The sequence below is a fragment of the Adiantum capillus-veneris genome, chromosome 2, assembly GCF_014529385.1.
Source record: "Adiantum capillus-veneris isolate H3 chromosome 2, ASM1452938v2, whole genome shotgun sequence".
Taxonomy (NCBI): Eukaryota; Viridiplantae; Streptophyta; class Polypodiopsida; order Polypodiales; family Pteridaceae; genus Adiantum; species Adiantum capillus-veneris.
The window spans coordinates 129,095,559-129,107,368 of NC_140932.1; the positions used below are offsets into that span (position 1 = coordinate 129,095,559).

Genomic DNA, 11,810 nt, shown 5'->3' on the forward strand with positions numbered 1-11,810 from the left:
ACAACCAAAACGAATACTCTTCAAATTTCTTAGTGACTCAACACCTAAAGTTTGCCGACTAAAAGTGAGAGAATGTGGTTTGATGACTCATTGCAAAGAGCTTTTGACTGCAAAAAATTACACATAAATAACTTGGTTTGTCATTAAACATCATGATCTCCATACACCACCTAGGTTAAGTGGAAATAGAGAAAGAGGGAATAGAGGAAGGGGGGGGGGGAGTAGGTTGTTGTGGATAGCTAGTACAACAAAAGTAAGTTGCCAAAATAGGATATAGATGATAGATAAAAAGAAAAACATGCTTAAATCACTAGCATATGTTTTCCATACAAGGCCTAAAACATCTAATTCTATATAGGATGAAGTTGATAGCTAAAAGGTGAAACTAGCTTAAGCAGCCACTAGCACACATCTTCCATGCAAGGCTTGGAATAACTCTATATTTGAGAGAGCAGCTTGATGCATACATGCATGAACATTTGCATCCAATCCAAGAGTCCTTAAAAATACAAAGTATATATGATTGCATGGAATATAAGTACTTGCCTTTGCATCTTGTCTCACAAAGTCCTCACATGTACACCGTGGAAATTGACTTATTGTGATGGAATATGAAATCCCACGTGCTTTTGATCCCTCTGACTCCAAGAAGAAAATGTGCACTTCGTTTGGGACTATTATACTCTCTCTAAGAACAGTTGCATGCATTTTAGTTGCCAATCCAATCTTATCCTTGAAATCTTTGGTGAGTTTGCTTCTCCACTTGACCATTCTACCATCCCTCTTTTATGGCCGTGTTGCACTTGCAGGAAGTTGAGATCAAAAGCTTTCTACAACTGCACCTTCTTGAGAGCCATCATCCAAAACAAAGCCTGAATTTTGCAATAAACTTGTCTCTTCTAAAGATAGAAACATTCCCTTTGAGATGGCCCACACCCCAGGTGTAGGACCTGGTGGAAAAATAACAGATCCATGCACATTCCAAGCATGTTGCACATTGCTATTGCAAAACCAAATGACCTGCTCTTGTATGCCACCTGGGTATCTTCTTCTTCCTTTGAAGCAAGGGGCAGGAACACCATGCAATGTTGTTCCCCCATTTATGTTGATCTCAACCCCACACCTCTCACCTACATCAACAAGAAAAAATTTAAGACCATAGAGGAAAGGTTAGCGACCAAAAATGATAGATTCAATGTTGTACTTCTAACTTGTCTCCTTGATTAACCCAAAACAACTCACTTTAGCCTTAGGAGGTGCTCTCCTAATGGCCCAAGTGGACTCTGCAACTTCAGACTCCTTTACCTGTTGTACTTTGAAGCTTGGACATTGTGGAATAGCTCTAGAGGTTGTGATGGTATTATATTCAGGTCTATGACTGTTAGTCTCATGAATCGGAGTTGAGTGATCCCACTTTCTTTTTCAACGCAAACTTACTTGCTCCATGGGCCGTCTCATATACTCCGAAGAGGCAAGACCTACTGCATCCATTGTAGAAGCAGTCAAATCAATAACCTTCTTCTCAATCGCTCGAGTTATGTGTCCTTCTATTAGCCTTTCAGCTAGTTGTTTCAAGTCCGGACCAGTACCATGATATTTTCCATCCATAAAAGACTTATATTTTGCACTTTGCTGCAATGCTAAGCATAAGTCAACAGCAGTAGCCTCATACAATGAGACATACTTTGTTGCTCCATGTGTAGCACGAATACTTGCATGTTTAGATCCAGATAGGTTAGTTGATGGTAAAAATCCCAAATCCTTGTGTTGTGTAAGAAACTGATCAATCCAATGTGATGCTCGCGCATCCCACCATGCAAGCCATAGTTGTAAGCTTTGTAGTTGTCCCTCAATAATGTGGTTGTTAGTCCAATAATTTTGTAAAGCTTTCTTACATCGTTCCTTCTCCATCTCAGTAGGTGCATTTCTCCACTTCCTGCACATATACTTGTGCTCTTCTTGAAAGGCTGGCTTAATGCACTTCTTAGTGTGATCCACCATATTTGTCTCCCAGTGAGACTTGCAAGACCTCTCTTTCTCCTCCACCTTATTATTTGGACCACCAAAGTAGACTGTGCGCATTGCAATCCAATTTTGCTGAGCCTCATCTGACATGAAACCTCTAAATTGAGGAAGTGGAAAACCATTTTTCACCATTTGGTTGTTGAACATTTTCCAAAATTGAACTTGAGCATGGTGATCTTGCACCTTAAACTCACAAGTTGCAATTGTGATCAACTCACGTACATGTGGATCATATACATGGGCTCCCATTGTGCACCACCCCTTCACCCGATGCACATGATCAAAATGCACCCATTGGCCCTCCAATGAGCCACCTGGTTGCATTTGATTAACAAGATCCAGTCCTGAACCTGGACACTTAGATGACGTGTTAAACACATGTGACTAGCTATCATCACCAAGTTGATCAGGAAAAAGAACACTTTGGATAAATGGATATATGCATCTTTGTTTCAGTCTCAAAATAGCATCCAACCCACTGTCCCCTTGAAGAAAATCTTTTCTAGCAGCCTGGATGGACCTCCTGATTTGAGCTTTTTGAGAGATAGGAGTAATTTGATCTAGTACTTTGTGCAAGTAACCCTCTGAAGAAGTCTTGTGAGATGCACCATCCTCATGAATCAAACGCTCCATGATCAAGTCCCTTGTGACTGAGACTTCAATTTGCTTGCATGTGCTAGAAGGCTCAATGGTTGCCCGCGTGAACACCTTATTGTGAACAACCTCCTCCACCTTTTTTGATAACCCCTTTGCCACTGGATGATTATGAAAGCCCATGTGTATGGAACATCTTGTTGTGCCATCTCTATCTCGTTGGATATAGTAGTATATGAATGCTTGACAAGTTTTGATACATTCTGGTGATCCACCACAGTGCTTACAAAGAAGAACTCCATTTTCTTTGTTCAATGGTCCAACAGGTGGCGCAGATTGAAGCTTGCCTTTCCACTGAGTCTCATTCACTGCTCCAAACATATCTACACAAGCACAATCAATGTTATAACACCTTAAGTGTCCACAACACCTACTTATTCTCACTATTCCTTTAAAGGCATCAACATAGCTGGTCTTGTATTTTGTCCAAACATGTCCATCAAGCCTTTGCTCCATGCCTTTCATGTTAGAACCATCTTTGCAAGCTGGAAGCTCAAACAAACAGTAGACATCATATTCAAGCGGAAGCTCATCAAGTTTTTGACTAGCTTGTGCTGAAGAAAGAGCAACATGAAGAGAGCTAAACAGTGGAAGCTTTTGAAGACTTGAAAGAATGCTAATCTCTTTTTCTACCAATTTTTTTACTTGTCGCTTTTCTAGCTTGTAAACACCTCCATTGTTATCATGAAGCTTATACCCATGACTTCCATCCTCTAATGAAACTATAGAAAGAGACACAACTACATCATCTATAGAAGTTGCTTCAGATAGAATAATGTCTTGGTTTGCAAGTTGAAAATACTCCTTTAGAGCACTGAGACTAATATCACACATCTCTGTGTCATATCTAATTGAGAGAACTCTTTCTTCATATGTAATAAGAACTGAGTGAGGCATTGTAAGAGTGAAGATTCCAGAGACAAACGCAGAGCTCAGGACAAGATAGGTTCGCTTTTAATATCCAAAGCCAGATCCATAGAAATCATTTTCTTGAGCCTTGAGAAAATGTCGAGAAAAAGGTTGGCATTAGTAATAAATGGGATGGCATTTAAAAAATTCATGCAATCATCTATTTGATAGGGACGGACCAGGATCCATGAGAGATAAAAGAACACAATTCATGAGGAAAGTAAAAGCTTCTGTCACAATTTACGAGGAAGGTAGCTTTTGATTTATGTTCACTTAAATTTTAAAACATTTCCTTTTGGTCTATGCTCATTAAAATTTTAAGCATTTTTTGTGAATATCAATTTTAATTTTTAAATAACTTTTTGATTTTTAAATAATATTGTGCAGAAGTTACGCTCCAAGAACTGCTCTACTTTTGCACTCTCCAAGAACTGTTCACAGGGGTCTCCAAGAGCTGTTAGGAAGCGCTATCCTAACAAGGCCGGTTATTTTGTTTTCATCTGCTCACCAAGGGTTTCATTGTTGCGTTTGGAAAGAAAATCTCATAGCGTCGGTGAGAGAGGGGACTTTATTTTTCTCACCAAGGGTTTTATGCTTGCGTTTGGAAACGCTTTCATGGAAGCACTCGTGAGACGTGAGTGTGGAGCTAAAGGCTCTCAGGTTGGAGGTTTTGAATTTTTGAGGTTTTGAGTCCTCACCAAGGCTTTGAAGTTTGCGTTTGGAAACGCAACTTGGAGAAGCCAGGTGAGGAGAGAAGCGTTGGCAGATTTTCGCAGTTCCAAGCAGTTCACAGTTCCATGCAGATTTTCAGCTTGGGCAGTTCCAACAGTTCCATAAAGTTTTTCAGGCAGTGCGCAGGTCAGCCATTGCGCAGATTCAGCCAGTGCGCAGGTGAGCCATCATAAATCTCTTTTTAATTAAAATCTGTCTTTAAGCCATCATGTGATCATTAGAAATGAAATAGGGTGGGAGTGATTGAAATTGGAAGGGCCTTGCAGTTTGCGTTTCCAGGGTAGTGTACTCCACACCATGCCCTTGCATTTTTTGCGTTTCCAAACGCTATTCCTCAGGGCTTGGTGAAGACCTACGGAGGTGTTGGGATGATCTTCTCTTGATTTATGTTACTGGTGAAAATGCATTGCCTCGCTATGATGAGGGAGCTCATAAGCATTGCCTTGCTGGTGAAAATGCATTGCCTCGCTATGATGAGGTTAGGAACTCAACATTCCAGGATGACCCATGTGTATATGTACACATGTATGCATTCACTTAGGATGAACCAGACATTGTTTCAAGGTGATAATTCGTGCGGCAGATGGCAGCTGGCAAGACTCATAATGAATGGGAGGATGAACACAGAGCATTCGAGATGGTTCATGCAACCAATCCTCTTGTATAGGAAGCTGCAGCGGCTCTTGCTTAGATTTTTGCGCACATTTTCCTACATATACTGTGCATCTGTACCATTTTACATTCTCTACTACATAAGGTAGGTCTTCACATTGCCATTATTCACACTTTTGTCATACACACTTGGGAGTCAGACCTTATTTCCGGACATTCGAGATCCTGCACGACAGAGGTCCTTCCTTCATGTCAGCACAACCTAGCTTTGACCCTCTTGATGACACTACTCCATGTCATTTGATCAATGTGATGGATGTTTTTGGAGATGCTCCACCTGAACCCGCTGCAGATGAAGTAGGGGTCAAAGTTACTATTGAGTCTGTCATGTTTCCAAGGATTAATAAGTTAGCTACGGAAATCAACATTCCCCAGACGTACGCGCAAGGGGGAAGTGGTTACACGGATACAGTAATTATGAGTGATGACCTGCAGCCAAGTGGAATTTTTGGCAATGGGGAAATTCAAGGACCATGGTAATGGGAGATTTCTAGGAACGTCACATATGCAGAATGCTTAATTGAGAAGAAAAAGGGGCAAGGTGCTGAACAACTATTTGGAGACATGGTGCTAGATGAAACCAAGTACTGCTTCATCACAATAGCACCGTATTCTTTAGAAGGACTTGTAATGCTTTACGTCCTTGCAATGCTCACCCGTAGTGGCTGTGGAAGATGCCCCATTGGAGAAGTTTTTATTGTTGAGTTCTCTTGCCTAGAGAGATAGGTTAGAGAAGCATGTGCTCTCATGAATTACAGTTCTAGACACCCCACCACAAGACTACAAGAAGCAGAAGGCTCTCAGCACAACCTAGCTTTGACACAGTTATACTCTTCCAACAGCTTGATGAGCTGTTCCCAAAACTCTCTTTCCAATTGTTGACTGATTTTCACCATTTTCTGCTCTTCTGGGGTGCCTATGTTGACCTCCTATAGCTGGTCTGGTTTCACCCACACAGTTAGCTTTGCTTCTTTCATTGCTTGATCTTTCACCCATGCTATGATTTCTCTTTCACTTTGCTCCCTGCTATCTTGCTATGGGCTTATTATCTGGTCCTCTCCTTTGATCAACTCTTCTAGGTCCTTTGATTCAAGTTTCCCTTTCTTTATTACTTGCTCAAGCATCCTATCCACATGAACTGAGAAAAGTGGTACCAGGTGTGGGTTTTGCTGTAGTAGGGCCTCTTCTTCGTCATCTTCTAGCACTTCAGCCATGTTGCATGTTTCTGCATGCCTTGGCGTCATTGTTGAGTTCCTCACCACTTTGTTACTCCCAAAGTGAATACATATCTTTTTTTCGTCTTTCCTTATACAGATTCTGTCTCTGTTCCAATCGTGCTTCACCTTTGCATCTCTTAGCCACGGTCTGCCTAAGGCTTGTCACCACCTCTCGACATCTTGCGTTTGGAAACGCTCTCCAACAAGGCTTGGTGAAGACCAAATCTTGTCTCATCACCTGCTTCTGTGAAGACCCACTTTGTGTTTGAAAATGCTTTCCTGCAAGGCTCAAATATACCGAGATTGTGAAATGACAAATGTACGTAGCAAGAATGGTTGCCTTGGGTTTATTTCTGGTGGACGTAACAATTGATTTGGCTTGCAGTTTGCAGATTTCTATCAAGAAATTCAATTCACAGATTTTCTGTCATGGCAGCTAGTTCACGGCAAAGTACAGTTCAGTTCACGGCAAAGTACAATTCACAGATTTTCTATCACGGAAGTCAGTTCGTAGATTTCCTGTCATATTCTCGTAGCCAGCTTGCAGATTTAGCCGAGTGCTGTCAGCTCAACAGTTGCGAGGTAGGCATGTGAAATGTGATGGTTCAGGCTTTGTTAATGTGATCGACATGTGAAATGTGATGGTGCAGGCTTTGTTAATGAACCCTTAATTAAAGTGATCATCACTCTTTGTTTAAACTACTCTTCATGCATAGATTTCTCGCAAAAAATTGTGTGCTCACCATGGGGTTGCATCTTGTGTTTCCAAATGCAAGTTTGAAACCTCTGGTGAAGCAATGAAGCAATGTGGTTTCAACTTGAAGCTTTTGATGGTTTTTCTTTTGCAGGTTTGCAATGGGAAAATTTGCAAAGAGGAAGACAACAAAGTTGACACCCGCTGAGCAAAGTCCCAACAAAAGTTTAAAGAAGAAACTGGCTTTTGTATCAGTTGAAGCTGAAGAGATTGATGTTGACACAAACCTTTACCTCAACCAACGAATGTCGTGCAAGACAAAGATGTAAACTCTGAAGTTATAGAGGATGATGATGAAGATGGAAACAATGCTCTTATAGCAAGTAATATCCAGCTGGCTGCAGGTGGTGATGTTATTGGTCATTGCACGGTATTGCCCTGATAGGTATCCTAGCATACCTCTATGCAGGTTACTGCCACATGCCAAAGTAAGAGGTCTCCAAAAAGATGTAAGTTCACTTAAAATTGCATTTGCTACAGAGAACTATATGCCAGAGAAGGGAACGTTTGTTGTCTCCACTTGTCTTTGCAATGGGGAAGAAACCTTGGTAACAGATATCATTAAGGCTTCTTGGGATCCTATGTGGTTGGAAGCAGATATGGAGTTTGAAAAAGAGGTGTCCTTAAAAAGAGAGTTGAAATTTATGTCAAAGAATTTTTTTTTTGTGTGGGAGGGAAATCACAAGACAAAGGCTTGGATGGAAGTTATAACCTAACTTTTTAAAGAGGATAAATCAAGACATGTGAGAGTTATGTGCACTCTCATAGATCCAAGGAAGGTTCCAGAGATAGCCCTTCTTGCTTCTTTGCAATGCATGAACGTGTAAGTTACTTTTTTTGATAATTTTGGTTGTGCATTGTTCTCTCAAAGGTTTAATTAATAAGTTATCATATCCTTCTTTATGCAACAGGCTAAATGAGCATGCCGTGATTAAACCATTGCTTTGAGATGTGCTAATTAACACCAACAACATATGTGGGAGTGATACAAAAGAGTATATTGAGTCTTTAAAAGAGGAGGAGAATAAGTTAGTCAAAGGTTGCAGAAGCAAAGAGTCATGGTTTCCATTTTTGAGAGGTTACTTGGCAAGACTTGTGTTTCAGGTACTTAATTAAACTTTTTTTTGTATAGATAGATTTGGTGTATGCAATTATAACTTTTATTTGTGGGATATGTAAAGGTTGAATATAACAAGGAAGTTGCATCCGCAACGGAAACAATTGAAAGAACTATGCTAGAAGAACAAAGGGAGGATACGTTACGAAAGGAGAAGTCGAAGATTCAGAAACGAATTTCGGATAGAATTGGCACGGTATGTTATTTTCACAAAACAAGTAATTGAGCTTATTTTTTATTTTGAAAATTTAGGTATATATAATTAAACTTTTGTCAGGTTTTACTTTGCATACATCCCAAACTGGGTGAGCAATGGAAAAAGACATTGTTTGATTTGCAATTTGAGGGTAAAGACTCATATGTGACATTGGAGAAACTTAGAATGCTTGCAACTTCTGATTTACAATCTGAAAAAAGAGTTAGAATTTTGAAACTATTAGAAGCTCCAAGAATTACAAGGGAGCAATACTTGATACCTACAAGAGAAGCTGATTTTAAAGGGTAAGTCAAATTATCATTTAGAAGTACTGGAAGACATTGGTATGTCTAAATGCTAAATTCATGTTTTTGCATGTTAATTTGTGACAGTTGGTTGGTGAGAGAAATCTTTTTGGATAGGGTTGAAAGTGTGGCCATGTCCTTACTTGAATCTTCACTTGAAAGCATGGAGGAGCCACCAACAATGCCACTAGACCCTACTTTAAGAAAGTAATTTGATGGAGTGAAGTTGGAAGCCCGTAAGTATATGTTTCAAATGTTGAGAAGTAGAGATGCAAGAGGGGATCTCAAATCAGGAAAAAGTGGTAATGAGACAAAGGAGAATAAGTCCATGGAACTTGAAAAAGCGGCACAACGTGTTGTTTTTAGGTACATTGAATGCTCTTTTTAGCTTTGATTGTTTTTTGTGTGCATTGATGTGAATGCTTTTTTTGAATATGTGTGTCTATTTTAGGTTTTTTAAACACCTTGTTGTCAAGAAGTTGCTTGGTGAAATACCAAGTGTTTGCAAGGCATGGTGTAAAGTGGGTGACTCTCCTTTATGCATGTTTCCTTCTACCATGCAAGGATTGAGTAAATGGGAGATAGAAAATTGTCCATGGTGGATAGACTTTCCTTCGGGGAATCGTTTAGAGGAGGAGATTGATATGGATGAATTGCATGCTAGTAAGAGATCCACAACTTCTATAGCTACTTTGCACAAAGAGGCTACAAAGAAAGCATCAAAGAAAGACATCACTAGCAAATCAAGAGGTTAGTCTTTTTTCCTTAAATACAACCATTTGATACAAGTGTTACAAGCTTTTGGGTTCTCTTTGAATGTGTGTCGTTTTATGGGTTTTCTCTATATTAGGTTATGGTGAGAAAGACATTCATACTCAAGAGATTGCAGAAATTCTGATAGAAAGTGATAATGTATTAGGTGAGTTTTTTAATATAAAAAGCATGATATCTTTGTGTGCTCATTTGCTTTCCTAAAGAGTATTTATGTGTGTGTGTAACTTGTAGAAGATTCAACTCTTGCAAAGGAATTTGTGACATATATTCACAATGGGCCATCAAAGATAGAATCTTATAGAGACACATGTTTTGAATCTATTTTTGGATGTTGTGTTGGTGATTATATTGAAATGGGTAGAGATTTTGAGAAAGGAAGAAAGAATGAGGCATATGGAAATATGCATGAGTTTTTCAGCTTGCATGCTTATAAAGACCATCATTATCATCATGGAGAGAAAAAAGTGAAATGGGCAGCAGGACTTGTTTTGATAGACTTTCCCACAAGTATGGTGGGAATAGATGTTGGCGAGGAGGTTCCTTTGTGGGATATGTTGACAGAGGATCATGTATGCTATGGTATCTCCATAGGGGCTGCTAGTCTTGCTAATGATGGTTGGTTGGTCATGATTAGCCCATTGGATGGTAATCCTACTTACATTGAATTTTTCTTAAAAGATTTATTTGTTCTTTCTTTTTTGAAAATTTTGTGGTTGAAACTTGTAGGTCCTTGCCTCACTTGGATTGCAAAGTATGCATATTGTCAAGGTCTCGTCGTGGCAAGAAGAGTGGTGATGGGAAGCAAAATACCATATGGAGGTTGCAAACAAGGAGAAAACACTCGTAGTGTGAGTAATTGCATAACAATTGATAATACCAAGCTCTAAAAGTAATGGTTTGATGATTTAATACTAATACTTTTCTATTGTAATATGCATGATAGGTACGATGCAACATACTCATATTTGCTCATCGAATGGGTTACTATCCAACTTTGCATTTTGAGGATAGTAAAGCTCTTTTCAAATCTAATTCATTGCAAAGTGATGATGATTTTTGGGCTCATTACATGCCTGAAAGCAAGAAGACACAACATCCACAATCCTCTAGATTGATTCGTGGAGCAGTTCAAAAGAGTATGAGCTTCATGGCTTGTGTCCTACGCACTTGTTGTTCTCCAGTGGGTTTAGTGATTGACATGGGTTGTGGTACGGCACCACTATCACATGCAGCCATGATATTGGGATATACATGCTTTTCTTTTGACAATGATGCATCAATCATCAAGGATTTGGTGGAACCTAGTAAGCTATCAAGTGAGAAGAGGCCAATTGCATCAAAAGAAAAAGAACATACAAGAGGAGTGGAGGAATTTGTGGTCAAACCGTTTGGAAATCCTTTTTTGATGGATGACTAGTAAGTTTTACATTGGGTGTCTCTTAGACCTATGTTGCTTACTTTGGATGCTTACTTGCATGGATATTTGACTTATAAGTAACCTCTTGGTACTTTCTTTATTTAGTTTTTAGTTTTGAGATGGTGGATTGTGTGCCATAGACATGATGATGTTCTTTGTGGCCTTCTTTTGAATTTAGCTAGTCCTTTTATAATGTAGTTAGTAGCTATATTATAAATAAGATTGATTTTCAGTCAATGCTCTTTCTTTATGTATGTTTATCAATGTGTATGTCATGAAAAGTTACTTTTTTCTTTGTGCCTTTGTTAAGCTTCAAGATAGGTGTCATTGTGGATATAACATTGATTGTTATTGGTGGGAACACTTTCCCAGTACGCTTCCTTTTTATGCAGAGCTAGAGGCACAAAGAATGGCGGAAAATGACTCATTTGATGATGATTTTGTTGCTACTCCAAGGAGGGAAAGAAGAAAGTGTGATTTTGTTGATGACGAGTGTGAGGAGGATAAATAATTGTACAACTTGAGAACATTATCTGGATGATTACTTTGATAGCATCTTATTGTAGTGCTCGCTAATTATGCTTTGGTTTTAAGGGATATGTAAGGTGTTATTATAGATTTTGATAAACCAATTGTTGTCTCTTATGAATGGTAACCATGTGTTTGTGGATGAAGAAATTTATGTAAAGTGTGCTATTAATATGTAGAGTGTGGTTGTTAATATGTCCTTCTCAAGCAGTATGTCCACTTTGGTGTCTTTTCCATAGTATGGTCTCTTTGATCTTAAATCTTTGTGGTTTTTTTTTACATTAGAATCATGCTTTCTCTTTGGTTTTTCATCAGTTTCTCTTTGTTGTTTAGTTTGTTTGTTACACACACTCGCTCTAGTCATGATCTACATATGAGAAGTATGAGCAGATTATTTGTGTGTCTCTGTAGAAGATTGTAATTATAATCCTCCTTATGTCAGAAATATTTTTGTTTATGGTTTAATGACAAAGAATCATGGATGTTTATGCCTTAAAGATATGGCAAGTA

At 39.0% G+C, this 11,810-nt stretch overlaps 4 pseudogenes; 3 read left to right on the forward strand and 1 right to left on the reverse strand.

The window, feature by feature from the left end:
- Nucleotides 1–856: 856 nt before the first annotated feature.
- On the reverse strand, nucleotides 857–1,911 carry LOC147463611 (uncharacterized; annotated as a pseudogene).
- A 3,270-nt stretch (nucleotides 1,912–5,181) lies between these two features.
- LOC147463612 (uncharacterized) lies at nucleotides 5,182–5,806 on the forward strand (annotated as a pseudogene).
- Nucleotides 5,807–6,519: 713 nt separating this feature from the next.
- On the forward strand, nucleotides 6,520–10,150 carry LOC147463613 (uncharacterized; annotated as a pseudogene).
- On the forward strand, nucleotides 10,150–11,283 carry LOC147463614 (uncharacterized; annotated as a pseudogene).
- Nucleotides 11,284–11,810: the final 527 nt, after the last annotated feature.